At 35.9% G+C, this 14,084-nt stretch overlaps 1 protein-coding gene across 4 annotated transcripts in view; it reads right to left on the reverse strand.

Annotated features, from left to right (window-relative positions):
* The window catches only part of SRD5A2 (steroid 5 alpha-reductase 2), an 81,536-nt gene that overhangs the window by 50,306 nt on the left and 17,146 nt on the right, over positions 1 to 14,084 (reverse strand). The window lies entirely within an intron of this gene.

Consider the following 14,084-nt stretch of genomic DNA (forward strand, 5'->3'; position numbering starts at 1 on the left):
AGCTTTGTAAAAAGTTAGCAAACGAAGATGGCGGAGAAGATACACGCCACTGTGTAAGCTCCTTTCTTCCCTCACAACCAACTAGATTTAATCAGGCTCAGAAATAGTGTTGGACTGATAGAATCCACAAGGACTGGAAGCACAACGTACCAGCTGAAGAGAATCTGGAGTTTCAGCAGGAAAAGTCAGCTCCCAGGGGAGGAAGAAGAGAGGCCAGCGCAGACGGTGGGGTAGTGGCACACTGCGCCTGTCACGCTGGGGAGGGCTCTGGAATCAGAGAATCCACCGAGATAAAAGAATCTGGCACAGGCTGTTAGCTCTTCTCTGCTTATAAAACAGCAGTTCAGAAGAGAAATATAAGCCATTTTAAAATTTAAAACTAGATTGGATCTTCTCGGATCCCAGGGGTGACTCAGCAGATCTCGGCACCGGGGGTGTGGCCGACATAGGCAATCCAGGCTTTTACCTTGAGGTAGTGAAGAGATTGAAGAGTGGGCGGGGCGGTAACTCATAGTGCCTGGCTCAGCTGGCTGGAGGCTGTAGAACAGAAGTCCCAGAGAAGGGGAACCTTTGAACTAGGGACCGCGGTTTCTGGCAGACACTTCCAGTTTGAGCACAGGGGCTTTTCACATCAGCTGCTGCAGACATCCACGCCACACCGGGACGCATAGGCTAGGCTTTGAGTCACCTTTACTGTTCAGTCTCAACCTCAGGGAAGCCGCTAAAACACAGCGCCCTCAAAGCACAGCAGTGCTGATCACCTCTGAGGCACTTCCAGGGAGGGGGTGGGGAACTCTCTCCCAGAGCTCTCTCTTAGCTCAGGCGCAGGGGCCGCTGCATCCATCCGGTCTGGGAGGAAGCTGGTAAAGAAATAAATAAATAATTTCCTACCCCAGGGACAGACCCCAAAAGATTTTTTAAGTATGAGCAAGAAGCCCAAAAAAACCATAGATTCCTTCTACACAGAGAAAGAGCGGGTATCCAACCCCGAGGAAGTTAACAGCAGAGAATCAGCAGATAACAACCTAAAGGGGAACGATTCCTGCCCCCCATCACATAACTCTCTCCTTGAAGAGACTATTAAAAAGTTAAGAGAGTTTAAAGAAAAATGGGGAAAGGAAAGAGAAGCTATGATAGAGAATAACAACGTTCTGAAATTGGAGTTGGAAAAAATAAAGAATTCACAGGAGATGCAGGGAAACAAAATTAGTAAATTAGAAAAGGTAAAAAAAAATCACAGGAAAATAGGATTTCTGAATTGGAGAAGATAAAAAAGTCTCAAGAAAATAGGATTTCTGAATTGGAGAAGATAAAAAAAGTCCCAAGAAAACAGGATTTCTGAATTGGAAAAAGAAAATAATTCTCAAAAAAAAAAAAATTAGGGAAATGGAAAAAATTTTAATAGAGCAAAATAATTCATTTAAAAATGAAATTGGGCATTTACAAAAAGAACTAACAACTGTGAAGGAAGAAAATAACTCCTTAAAAGTCAGGATGGAACAAATAGAAATGAATGATTCACAGAGAACCCAAGAATCAGTCAAACAAAACAAAAAAAATGAGAAGTTGGAGAACAACGTCAAATACTTACTGGGAAAATCTATAGACCTGGAAAATAGATCTAGGAGAGATAATCTGTGGATCATTGGACTTCCCGAAAACTATGACCAAAAAAAGAGCCTAGATTCTATTTTACAGGAAATTATCAAAGAGAACTGTCCAGAGATAATAGAAATAGAGGGGAAAGTAGATGTGGAAAGAATTCATCGAACTCCTTCTGAAATAGACCCTAAAAAAAGAACACCACGGAATATTGTGGCTAAGCTGCAGAATTACCACACAAAGGAGAAAATCCTGCAAGCAGCTAGAAAAAAACAATTTAAATACCAAGATGCCACAATAAGGGTCACACAAGATCTGACTGCCTCCACATTAAAAGATAGAAGGGCCTGGAACCTGATATTCCAAAAGGCAAAAGATCAAGGATTGCAACCAAGAATAAACTACCCAGCTAAGTTTAGCATCTTTTTCCATGGAAGAAGATGGTCATTCAATGAAATAGAGGAATTCCATATGTTTCTAAGAAAAAAACCAGACTTAAACAAAAAATTTGATCTACATCCACAAGACTGAAGAGAAACAGAAAAAGGTACACAGAACCCTTGAGAACTCTATCTCTATTGTGGGTATATAGAAAGTATGCATGGATAATTTGATTTTACTGATATAAAAGAAAAAAAAGGAGGGGGTGTAGTAAAGGGAAGGGGGTAGTATCAGAAAAAGGGGAGGGTGTGATAAAAAGAGGGAAACTACATCCCAGGAAGAGGCATAGAAAATACACCATATCTGAGGGAATTTAGAGAGGGGGAGAATCATCGTGTAAATCTTACTCTCATCAGAAGAGGCTCAAAGAGTAAATAATTGTCATATTTGTTTTTCAGAGAATTCTCTCTCACCACATTAAAAGGGGGAAGAGGAAAAGGGAAAAGGAAAAGGAGAATAAGGGAAGGGACGTGGAGGGAGGGGGGAGGGATACTAAAAAAAAAGGGAGGGCTGTGCGTCACAAGGGGGGTCTATAAATTAAATATTGGGGAAGGGGTTCAGGGGGGTCAAGGGAAAAAGCATAATCTAGGGATAATATGATGGCAGGAAATACAGAATTAGTAATTTTAACTGTAAATGTGAATGGGATGAACGCTCCCATCAAATGGAGACAGATAGCAGACGGGATCAAAAATCAGAACCCTACAATATGTTGTTTACAGGAAACACACTTAAAGCAGGGAGATACATATAGAGTAAAGGTAAAAGGTTGGAGCAGAATCTATTATGCTTCAGCTAAAGCTAAAAAAGCAGGGGTAGCTATCCTTATCTCAGATCAAGCAAAAGCAGAAGTTGATCTAATTAAAAGAGATAAGGAAGGAAACTATATCCTGCTGAAAGGTAGCATAAATAATGAAGCCATATCGATACTAAACATATATGCACCAAGTGGTATAGCATCTAACTTTCTAAAGAAAAAGTTAAGAGAGTTGCAAGAAGAAATAGACAGTAAAACTATAATAGTGGGAGATCTCAACCTTTCACTCTCAGATTTAGACAAATCAAACCACAAAACAAACAAGAAAGAAATTAAAAAAGTAAATAGAACATTAGAAAAACTAGGTATGATAGACCTTTGGAGAAAACTGAATGGCAACAGAAAGGAATATACTTTCTTCTCAGCAGTTCGTGGATCCTATACAAAAACTGACCATATATTAGGACATAAAGATCTCAAAATTAAATGTAGGAAGGCAGAAATAATAAATGCCTTCTTCTCAGACCACAATGCAATAAAAGCTACATTCAGTAAAAAGTTAGGGATAAATAGACCAAAAAGTAACTGGAAACTGAATAATCTCCTCTTAAAGAATGACTGGGTGAAAGAGCAAATTATAGAAACAATTAATAATTTCACCCAAGATAATGACAATGATGAGACATCATACCAAAATCTGTGGGATGCAGCTAAAGCAGTAATAAGGGGAAATTTTATATCTTTAGAGGCTTATTTGAAGAAAATAGAGAATGAGAAGATTAACGAATTGGGCTTGCAACTTAAAAGGCTAGAAAAAGACCAAATTAAAAACCCCCAAACAAAAATTAAACTTGAAATACAAAAATTAAAAGGAGAAATCAATAATATTGAAAGTAAAAAAACTATTGAATTAATAAATAAAACCAAGAGTTGGTTTTATGAAAAAGCCAATAAAATAGATAAACCTTTGGTAAATCTGATCAGAAAAAAGAAAGAGGAAAATCAAATTGTCAGTCTTACAAATGAAAAGGGGGATCTTTCCACCAATGAAGAGGAAATTAGAGAAATAATAAGGAGTTACTTTGCCCAACTTTATGCCAATAAATTTGATAACTTAAGTGAAATGGATGACTTCCTCCAAAAATATAGGCTTCCTAGATTAACAGAGGAGGAGATAAATTGCTTAAATAGTCCCATTTCAGAAAAAGAAATAGAACAAGCTATTAATCAACTCCCCAGGAAAAAATCCCCTGGACCAGATGGATTTACATGTGAATTCTACCAAACATTTAAAGAACAATTAGCCCCAATGCTATATAAACTATTTGAAAAAATAGGGAATGAAGGAGTCCTACCAAACTCCTTTTATGACACAGACATGGTACTGATACCTAAACCAGGTCGATCGAAAAGTGAGAAAGAAAATTATAGACCAATTTCCTTAATGAATATTGATGCTAAAATTTTAAATAAGATATTAGCAAAAAGACTTCAGAAAATCATCCCCAGGATAATCAAGTAGGATTCATACCAGGAATGCAGGGCTGGTTTAATATTAGGAAAACTAATTGACCATAATTGACCATATTAATAATTAAATTAATAAAAACCATATGATCATCTCAATAGATGCAGAAAAAGCATTTGACAAAATCCAACATCCATTCCTACTAAAAACTCTTGAGAGTATAGGAATAAATGGATTATTCCTTAGAATAATCAGGAGCAGATTTAAGATCTTCAGTAAGCATAATATGCAATAGAAATAAACTGCAACCTTTCCCAGTAAGATCAGGAGTGAAACAAGGTTGCCCACTATCACCATTACTATTCAATATAGTACTAGAAACGCTAGCCTCGGCAATAAGAGCCGAGAAAGAGATTCAAGGAATTAGAGTAGGAAATGAGGAAATCAAACTATCACTCTTTGCAGATGACATGATGGTATACTTAGAGAACCCCAAAGACTCTGCTAAAAAGCTAATAGAAATAATTCAGAATTTTAGCGAAGTGGCAGGATACAAAATAAATCCACATAATTCCTCAGCATTCTTATATATCACCAACAAAATGCAACAGCAAGAGATACAAAGAGAAATTCCATTCCAAACAAATGTTGAGAGTATAAAGTATTTGGGAATCCATCTACCAAAGAATAGTCAGGAATTATATGAGAAAAATTACAAAACACTTGCCACAAAAATAAAGTCAGATTTAAATAATTGGAAAGACATTCAGTGCTCTTGGATAGGCCGAGCGAATATAATAAAGATGACAATACTCCCCAAACTAATCTATTTATTTAGTGCTATACCAATCAGACTCCCAAGAAACTATTTTAATGACCTAGAAAAAATAACAACAAAATTCATATGGAAGAATAAAAGGTTGAGAATTGCAAGGGAACTAATGAAAAAAAAGTCAGAGGAAGGTGGTCTAAGTGTACCTGATCTAAAGCTATATTATATAGCAGCAGTCACCAAAACCATTTGGTATTGGCTAAGAAATAGAATGGTAGATCAGTGGAACAGATTAGATACAAAGGACAAAAAAGGGTACATCTATAGCAATCTAATCTTTGACAAACCCAAAGATACCAACATTATTGACAAAAATTCATTATTCAGAAGAAACTGTTGGGAAAACTGGAAATTAGTATGGCAGAAATTAGATATGGACCCACACTTAACACCATATACCAAGATAAGATCAAAATGGGTCCATGATTTAGGCATAAAGAATGAGATCATAAATAGATTAGAGGAACAGAGAATAGTCTACCTCTCAGACCTGTGGAGGAGGAAGGAATTTATGACCAGAGGAGAATTAGAGATCATTATTTATCACAAAATAGAAGATTTTGATTACATCAAACTAAAAAGTTTCTGTACAAACAATACTAATGCAAACAAGATTAGAAGGGAAGTAATAAATTGGGAAAATATTTTTAAAAGGAAAGGTTCTGACAAAGGTCTCATTTCCAAAATATATAGAGGACTGACCCTGATTTATAGGAAACCAAACCATTCTCCAATTGATAAATGGTCAAGGGATATGAACAGACAATTCTCAGATGATGAAATTGAAACTATTTCCACTCATATGAAAGAGTGTTCCAAATCACTACTGATCAGAGAAATGCAAATTAAGACAACTCTGAGATACCACTACTCACCTGTCAGATTGGCTAAAATGACAGGAACAAATAATGATGAATGTTGGAGGAGATGTGGGAAAACTGGGACACTGATACATTGTTGGTGGAGTTGTGAAAGAATCTGGCCATTCTGGAGAGCAATTTGGAACTTTGCCCAAAAGGTTGTCAAACTGTGCATACCCTTTGACCCAGCATTGCTGTTATTGGGATTATATCCCAAAGAAATACTAAAAAGTGGAAAGGGACCTGTATGTGCCAAAATGTTTGTGGCAGCTCTTTTTGTTGTAGCTAGAAACTGGAAGTTGAATGGATGTCCATCAATTGGAGAATGGTTGGGTAAATTGTGGAATATGAAGGTTATGGAATATTATTGCTCTGTAAGAAATGACCAGCAGGAGGAATACAGAGAGGCTTGGAGAGACTTAAATCAACTGTTGCTGAGTGAAATGAGCAGAACCAGAAGATCACTATACACTTCAACAACAATACTGTATGAGGATGTATTCTGATGGAAGTGGAAATCTTCAACATAAAGAAGATCCAACTCACTTCCAGTTGATCAATGATGGACAGAAATAACTATACCCAGAGAAGGAACACTGGGAAGTGAATGTAAATTGTTAGCACTACTGTCTATCTACCCAGGTTATTTATACCTTCGGAAGCTAATAATTAATGTGCAACAAGAAAATGATATTTATACACATATATTGTATCTAGGTTATATTGTAACACATGTAAAATGTATGGGATTACCTGCCACCGGGGGGAGGGAGTGGAGGGAGGGAGGGGATAATTTGGAAAAATGAATTAAAAAAAAAAGTTAGCAAATCCCTCATCTAATAATCTCTTTAATGATTGATTTTTGACTTTTTCCAGGAATTTCATGAAAAAAAAAAACATGAATTCCACGAATTTAGAGAATTTCCATGAAGTCAAATTTGCTAACTGTAGTTTCTGATTGGTTTTCTGGAGGTCTTTGAATCAACCTTCATTTCAACTGAGTAATTACCAGGAGAATAGCCAGGTGTTAAAGTCCAAATTCTTTATTGTCTCTTTGCCTGGGGCTTGGCCAGCTTTCTGGAGGTCCTCCAGAATGTGGCTTAGTTTCTGTGGGGAAGGCAGGAGGACCAACAGGACAGTCTCTGTCTTGAAGTCTCTTTCAGTCCATTGGTTTGTGCTCCAGCCTCCAGCCACTGTCTTCCCCCAGTCTGTTCTAGTCCCCCTCCAAGTCTGTCTCTGGCTGAGTTTGTCCCAGTTTATATGCAGTATACTGAGCATAAACTAATCATTATACCACTAGGGAACCATTATTTGTTGTAAGATTAAATCACTTAACTAGAGAACTATTCATCACCATGCTAAATTAGATAGCCATTGTCTTATCAATTCCAGTGATTTAATACCTTGTAAGAATCTTTGTTTCAAGTACAGAGTTCTGGCCCATAACTGCTAACCTTTAGTTTGTAAACTGTTCTCTTCACATTTTTGAAAATCAGAACTTTTGTCTTTTTCCTGTTTTCTTCTTCCCTCCTGTTTTCCAGAATTGTTCAAATGTCATGAACAATAGGTCAATAATCAATTGAATCAGTTCTTTTTGGTTCCAAGAATGTAATTCTATGCAGAGTGATCTGAATTGATCAATGGCAGCTAAGTGTGTGGTCAGTTATGTGACACAGGGGAACAGAGAATTGAGCTTGGAGTCAGAAATATTTAACTTTCTCAGAAACTCATTAGCTGTGTGACCCTAAGTAAGTCACTTAACACTGTTTGCCTCAATTTCCTCATCTGTAAAATGATCTAGAGAAGGAAATGGCAAGCCACTCCAGTGTCTTTCCAAAGAAAACCCCAAAAGGGGTCATGAAGAGTAGAACACAACTAAAATAATCTAACAATAATAGCTATGTATTTATTTGCTATTTGTCTATCTCCATGTCATCTCTGTTATGTCATTTCCAGAGTTAAAGTCATTTTCTTTTGTAAAGGAAATAGGAATTGGGCAGATCTATTTTCTGTTTTCATCATCATCATCTCATCTAACCTAAAAGTCTTATTTAGGAGGATTCTAGTCAATGTTTAACAACCAGGTTTCTGGGGGACAGGGAGTATATTCACAACACACTTGTGCTTCTGGCACCCTAAGATTAAGGATTTCTAATATAAAATGCCTTTGTTGCAAGTCCTCTAACTCTAATGGAGAGAAGACAGAATTATTCAACTTTTACTTTCCATTTTACCTTTGGCCTGGAAATGATAGAACAAAAATGACTAATGGGGAATTAAAATTCCAGATGAGTCAGGAAATAGTAAGAAAGTAACAAGATGACTTTGAATAATTCCAGATACCAAATTCAGCAAACTACATCCCAGGACATTAGGAAAAATTAATAGATATGATTGCTAAGCCATCTTCAGGGGTCTTTGAGAGACCTTTTGTTTCTAAATTCTTTGAGATGACCTTCTCCATTTCCTTTCCTTTCATTGTCTTCTTGACTCTGTAGTCAGGCTTTTGACCTAATCTTTCAAGTGAAATTGTTCTCTCCACAATTACCAGTATCTTCTTAATGACCAAATCTAAAGACTTTTTCACTGTCCTTATCCTTTTTAAATTTTCTATAGTTTTTGACACTGTCAATCACTTTGTCCTTGATACTCTATTCTCCCTAGGTTTTTGTTAACACTGTGTCTCCTGGTTGTTTGTTTAATTACTAAATTCTGGTTTCCATTATTGTATTGTTTATTATTGTAGCTGTCCTATATATGTTATTTCCCCGGCAACACTGTGACCTTCCTCCCTTTGGATAGGGACCTCATCTCCTTCAACTCTTGTGTTGTATTAGCATCATATCCAGGACTGGTTTAGCAGGACATGTCAACTTGTGATCCTCCCCTCCCATCCCCCAGACACATGTAACTGCCATCAGTCAAAAAGCAAAGAAGGGCATGCAGGATATAAAAGAGTTAAGGAGAACTCCAAATGAAAGGGCAAAAAACACTTCTGGAAGTTATAGAGTTGAAGCATGGAAGGAAGGACCTCATTGGATACTGAGAAGAACCAGGATTTGCAGCAGAATAGGATAGATGGTCCATAAGACAACATGTGGAGCAAAGTTGTTCCAATACAATCTACACAAGTCTGGATCAGATATAAACTCCTGATTGGTAGAATTGGGCACAATTTCCTTTTCAGCTCACCAACTCAACCTACAACCAGGTATCATTTTTAGCTGAAAGGAGCCTTCAGAGGCAGCCTCTGGCATTTTGTCCCAGCACAGAGTACCAATCACACAATGGGTCTAGATTTCTGGGAGATAGACAGGGCTATCTAAGAGGGAGAGTCCAGTTGTACCAGCACAATCCCCTTTGGGATTATTGGCACCCCATTGATAGGAAGGTGAATGACAATTCTTCTTATAGATGCAAAGGATTGAGTGGGATGAATACCTTCTTGATGACTTCTTTTCAGTCTCCTTTGCAAGCTTATCATTATGGTAATATTCATTAACTATGGATGTCCCCCAAGCCTCTGTCCAGGATTCTCTTCTCCTCTCCCTCCATACCATTTTATTTGGTGATTTAATCAGTTGACTGCTTATACTCTCAGTAGAAAATATTATCCTACACTATGAGGAGATAGAAAATAAATAAAAGTTTTAGTCCCAACCTTTGAAAATATAGAAAATAAAAGGAGAGATTAATAAAATTGAAAGTAAAAAAAAAACTATTGAATTAATTAATATAACTAAGAGTTGTTTCTATGAAAAAAAACCCAACAAAATTGACAAACCCTTTGTAAATCAGATTTTAAAAAGGAAAGAGGAAAATCAAATTGTTAGTCTTAAGAATGAAAAGGGAGAACTCACCACTAATGAAGAGGAAATTAGAACAATAGTTAGCAGCAACATTGCTCAACTTTATGCCAATAAATTCGATAACTTAAATGAAATGGAAGAATACCTTCAAAAATATAGCTTGCCTAGATTAACAGAGGAAGAAGTAAATAGTCTAAATAGTCCCATTTCAGAAAAAGGAATAGAACAAGCTATTAACCAACTTCCCAAGAAAAAATCCCCAGGACCAGATGGATTTACATGTGAATTCTACCAAATATTTAAAGAACAATTAATTCCAATGCTATATAAACTATTTGAAAAAATAGTGATTGAAGGAATCCTACCAAATTCCTTTTATGACACAGACATGGTACTGATACCTAAACCAGGAGGTTGAAAACAAGAAAGAAAATTATAGACCAATCTCCCTAGTGAATATTGATGCTAAAATCTTAAATAAAATATTAGCAAAAAGATAACAGAAAATCATCCCCAGGATAATACACTTTACCCAAGTGGGATTTACACCAGGAATGCAGGGCTGGTTCAATATTAGGAAAACTATTAGCTTAATCGACTATATCAATAACCAAATTAACAAAAACCATATGATCATCTCAATAGATGCAGAAAAAGCATTTGGCAAAAACTACATCCATTCCTACTAAAAACACTTGAGATTATCGTAATAAATGGACTATTCCTTAAAATAATCAGGAGCATATATTTAAAACCATCAATAAATATCATATGGAATGGCAATAAACTGGAACCTTTTCCAGTAAGATAAGGAGTGAAACAAGGTTATCCACTAACATCATTACTATTCAATATTGTATTAGAAACGCTAGCCTCAGCAATAAGAATCAAGAAAGAGATTAAAGAAATTAGAGTAGGTAATGAGGAAACCAAACTATCACTATTTGCAGATGATATGATGGTATACTTAGAGAACCCCAGAGATTCTGCCAAAAACCTATTAGAAATAATTCATAACTTTAGCAAAGTTGCAGGATATAAAATAAATCCACATAAATGCTCAGCATTTTTATACATTACCAACAAAATCCAACAGTTAGAGTTACAAAGAGAAATTCCATTCAAAATAACTGTCGATAGTATAAAATATCTGGGAATCTATCTACTAAAGGAAAGTCAGGAATTATATGAGCAAAATTACAAAACATTTGCCACAAAAACAAAATCAGATTTAAATAATTGGAAAAATATTAAGTGCTCTTGGATAGGATGAGCAAATATAATAAAGATGACAATACTCCCCAAACTAATCTATTTATTTAGTGCTATACCAATCAGACTCCCAAGGAACTATTTTAATGACCTAGAAAAAGTAACAACAAAATTCATATGGAAGAACAGAAGATCAAGAATTTCAAGGGAAGTAATGAAAAAAAAAAAATCAAATCAAGGTGGCCCAGCTGTACCTGATCTAAAACGATATTATAAAGCAGCAATCACCAAAACCATTTGATATTGGCTGAGAAATGGACTAGTTGATCAGTGGAATAGGTTAGGTTCACAGGACAAAATAGGGAACTACTATAGCAATCTAGGTTTGACAAACCCAAAGATCCCAACTTTTGGGAAAAGAATTCATTATTTGACAAAAATTCTTAGGGAAACTGGAACATAGTATGGCAGAAACTAAACATGGACCCACATTTAGCACCACATGCTAAGATAAGATAAAAAAGGGTCCATGATTTAGGCACAAAAAATGAGATCATAAATAAATTAGAGGAACATAGGATGGTTTACCTCTCAGACTTGTGGAGGAGGAAGGAATTTGTGACCAAAGAAGAACTAGAGATCATTATTGATCACAAAATAGACAATTTTGATTACCTCAAATTAAAAAGCTTTTGTACAAACAAAACTAATGCAAACAAGATTAGAAGGGAATTAACAAACTTGGAAAACATTTTTACAGTTAAAAGTTCTGATAAAGGCCTCATCTCCAAAATATATAGAGAACTGAATCTAATTTATAAGAAATCAAGCCATTCTCCAATTGATAAATGGTCAAAGGATATGAAGAGACAATTCTCAGAGGATCAAATTGAAACTATTTCCACTCATATGAAAGAGTGTTCCAAATCACTATTGATCAGAGAAATGCAAATTAAGACAACTCTGAGATACCACTACTCACCTGTCAGATTGACTAAGATGACAGGAAAAAATAATGATGAATGTTGGAGAGGATGTGGGAAAACTGGGATACTGATGCATTGTTGGTGGAGTTGTGAAAGAATCCAACCATTCTGGAGAGCAATCTAGAATTATTCCCAAAAAGTTATCAAACCGTGCATACCCTTTGATCCAGCAGTGCTACTACTGGGCTTATATCCCAAAGCAGTACTAAAGAAGGGAAAGGGACTTGTATGTGCCAAAATGTTTGTGGCAGCCCTTTTTGTAGTGGCTAGAAACTGGAAACTGAGGGGATGCCCATCAATTGGAGAATGGTTGGGTAAATTGTGGTATATGAATGTTATGGAATATTATTTTTCTGTAAGAAATGACCAGCAGGATGAATACAGAGAGGCTTGGAGAGACCTACATGAACTGATGCTGACTGAAATGAGCAGAACCAGGAGATCATTATACACTTCAACAATGATACTGTATGAGGATGTATTCTGATGGAAATGGACATGTTCAAGAAAGAGAAGATCTAATTCAGATTCAATTGATCAATAATGGACAGAATCAGCTACACCCAGAGAAGGAACATTGGGAAATGAGTGTAAACTGTGTGCATTTTTGTTTCACTTTCCAGTTTATTTTTACCTTCTGAATTCAATTCTGTGCAACAACAAAAAAAAATTCAGTTGTGCACACATATATATTGTATCTAGGATATACTATAAAATATTTAATATATAAGAGAATGCCTGCTTTCTAGGGGAGGAGGTGGAGGGAAGGAGGGGAAAATTCGACACAGAAGGGAGTGCAAGGGATAATGTAAAAAATTAATCATGCATATGTACTGTCAAAAAAAAGTTTAAAAATAAAAATAAATTAATTAATTAAAAAAAAGAAGGGACCTCAGAACACAGAATATTGGAGGTAGAGACCTTAGAACTTAGCATATTCAAATTGGAAGTTAATGTAATATGGTAATGATTTTAAGGTCCTCTGATTTTAGGGGGGACTTCTGTTCTAACAATAAATCCATAATCCTAAAAAAAAAATCATCAAAGAGAATTGTCCAGAGGTAATAGAACCAGAAGGTAAAATAGGCATTGAAAGAATTCATTGAACACCTTCTGAAAAAGACCCTAATTAAAATTAAAAAAAAAAAAAAAAAAGAACTCCACAGAATATTGAGGCCAAATTTCAGAACTATCAGATTAAGGAAAAAATATTACAAGCAGCCAGGAAAAAACAATTCAAAAACCAGGGTGCCACAATAAGGGTCACTCAAGATCTGTTGCTTCTACATTAAAGGATCAAAGGACCTGGAATCTGATATTCCAAAAGGCAAAAGAATTTGGAATGCAGCCAAGAATAAAATACCCAGCTAAATTTAGCATTTTCTTCCATGGAAGAAGATGGATATTTAATGAAACAGATGAATTCCATTTGTTTCTAAGGGAAAAACCAGCTCTAAATAAAAAAATTGATCTCCAGTCATAGGACTCAAGAGAAGCAGAAAAAGGTAAAAGGAACTTTTGAGAAATGTATTTCTGTTGTAGATATATATTAAGATTGCAAGTATAATTTCATTTTACTGATATAACAAAAAAAAAAAAAAAGGGAAGTAGAAATGGAAAGGAGATAGTGTCAGAAAAAGGGAAAAGGGGAGATAAAAAGAGGGACACTACATCCCACAAAGAAGCAAAGAAACCTGTCATATATGAGGGAAATTAGAGAAGGGGAGGAACAATATGTGAATCTTACTCTCATCAGAATTGGGTCAAGGAGAAAATAATTAACATATTTGTTTTACAGAGAATTCTCTCTCGCCTCATTAAAAAGGGGGAGAGGAAAAAGGAAAAGGAAAAGAGGGAAATAAGGGTAATAAGGTAATAAGGGAAAGGTACAAGGAAGGGAAATGGATTTAAAGGGAGGAGGGAGGGATACTAAAGAGGGAGGGCTGCATGACACAAATGGGGCACATAAGTTTAATACTGGGGAAGGGGTTCAGGAGGGGCAAGGGGAAAAAAGCATAATCTGGGGATAATATGATGGCAGGAAATACAGAATTAGTCATTTTAACTGTAAATGTGAATGGGATGAACTCTCCCATTAAATGGAGATGGATAGCAGA

Source organism: Sminthopsis crassicaudata, chromosome 2 (assembly GCF_048593235.1).
Source record: "Sminthopsis crassicaudata isolate SCR6 chromosome 2, ASM4859323v1, whole genome shotgun sequence".
Lineage (NCBI taxonomy): Eukaryota > Metazoa > Chordata > Mammalia > Dasyuromorphia > Dasyuridae > Sminthopsis > Sminthopsis crassicaudata.